The sequence below is a fragment of the Halyomorpha halys genome, unplaced genomic scaffold, assembly GCF_000696795.3.
Source record: "Halyomorpha halys isolate HHAL.00 unplaced genomic scaffold, Hhal_1.1 Scaffold2054.1, whole genome shotgun sequence".
NCBI lineage: Eukaryota > Metazoa > Arthropoda > Insecta > Hemiptera > Pentatomidae > Halyomorpha > Halyomorpha halys.
This window is the reverse complement of record NW_027109196.1, coordinates 60,408-62,751: the sequence shown is the minus strand read 5'-3', so window position 1 is coordinate 62,751 and position 2,344 is coordinate 60,408.

Genomic DNA, 2,344 nt, shown 5'->3' with positions numbered 1-2,344 from the left:
TTTCCATTCTTGCATGGGGGTTCCAAGTTAGTCGTTTGTCAAGATGTAGTCCTAGGTAGCGGATTTGTTCGGTCAGGATAAGTAGAGTAATTTACAATGTTAATTATAATACAAAAATACATAATTAATGATATACTTTAATCAGAATTTATTTAATCTGTATATTAATATACCTTATTTTCAATAATTACCAATATAGTCCCTGATATTAGGTCTAAGATCCATTGTATCAACTCAAAAAAAATCCCATCCTCCATTACACAGCTTATGCTCATCAAAGGGTATCAGAAATATGACGTGGAACCATTTTTTGCATGGTTAACTTTTTTTTTCTAGTTTTAGGACTCACATCAGTACACCCGACCCCGAGCCGATGACGGCATGGCTCACTTATCTTAAATACTTTCCAATCGAATAAAATCATAAAGGTATAGCAAGCTTAAACGATCATCTAGCATGTTTCATTGCCTCCCGAACTATAAGATCATTTTTGGTTTAATCTGGAAATCATTATCCTACGAATTGTTTTTACTAATATTGGATTACTACTAAAAAAAAAATTGTTTTATGTAAGCTTTGGATTTTTTCAATGCATTCTGACTTAAAAATTAAGTACAAAGTTGGGAAAGTGAGAAGTTGTGAAACCACATTTTTTTTATTTATTAAAGGGAATAAACTAAATAAAAAGTATATTGACATCACCATACTTAAATCACAATTATTTATTCAATAATGTAGAAATTAATTAATAGTAAATAATTATTTTATTAGTAAATATTTTGATCAACTTCCATTAAGGCACTTGATCAATAATAAGATAAATCTATTTTGATTAATTAAAAAAAAAAGTCAATAGTGGTGTAATGTTGTGTAACACAGGAAAACTGGCGCTCACAATGAAGTGTGATAAGTGCCAGAATTTGAGATGGCATTTGAATCAACTTTAATAGAAAGATAATTGCTTATAAATAGATTTGCGAAGGTTATGTAAAAAGTTGTCTGTTATTTCAGAGTAATTACCTAACAAAGCAATATGAATTGTTCAATAATTAGGTACATTTGCCTAGATTGATCGAACAAGTCAATTTGCTATTTTCTTCCTTCTACAGATTCTATTAAAAATATTATGTTCCATTGGGCAATTCTCTTGAAAATTAATAAAAAAAGTTAGGGTTCAAAATAGTTGTATTATAATTCGCTCAACAGAATACAAATCAATTACCTTACTAAAAATATTATATGCCCCATTCAAAATTAATATCATTATTTAAATGTTAGAGACATATTGGGGAGCGGGGTGTCTCATTGAGTAAGGTGGTGTGCTACCAACCGTTACCCATGCTTCTCTTATTGCCTACGATTTTCCTCCTTTACGCCAAACTTACGGAGCACATGATTCCCTCAATTTACTATATAATTTACCAGCATACCTCCAATAAATTTTGCTGAGTAACAAGCAGCCTATTAATAAACCTTTTGAGTTTTTCAATCACTATAAACTATAACATTTATTCAAATTTTACCACGGGCTCCAATGTTGCAATAGTTATACATTGCTTTATAGTAGTTGTAATAAATACCGGCCATTTCCCTTAATCAGAGGGTGATCGAGGGTACATCCTAGAAGTCTGGAATTAGAAGATTATCCTTAGCGAATCCGATAATTAAGCCGATAATGACATATAAGTGGTTGATGCCTTAAAATAATTTTTAAAAATGTGGGTAGTGTTAATTGGGGAAATATTGGGTGGTTGAGCATGATCATGTACAAATCACCTCCTTGCACAACCGTTGTTTAGGCAATAATATTTCCTTACACAGTACTGAGAACTCCTAAGCCTTCATGGGTTGTATCGATACTGATTTGATACATACTAGCTGACTAATGGAAAATTTAATTTATAACAAAACATTTATTGCTTTAGAGAGTCTGAAAAACACAAATTTTTATTTTATTCTTAATTTAAAATAATTCTAATCCTTTTTCCTCTCAACTTTTATTCTTTAAAATTTCTCAAACGTTTCGGCCCTCAGGCCATTCTCAAGAATACCATCTTCAATATTGATGTCATTTCTTTTTTAAATCTTTAAAATTGCAGGCTAATTGCCCTTGTCCCTTATAACTTTTACTAAAAAATTTATATCTTAGATTTAAAACTTTTTCACAAAACACTTTCCTTCCTTCACTTACATTTACAACTTAAAAATAGAACCTACCTTCGTTTTTTGTTTTGATCAAGATGGTATCCTTGAGAATGGCCTGAGGACCGAAACGTTGGAAAAATTTTAAAGAATAAAAGTTGAGAGGAAAAAGGATCAAAATTGTTTTAAGTTAAGAATAAAC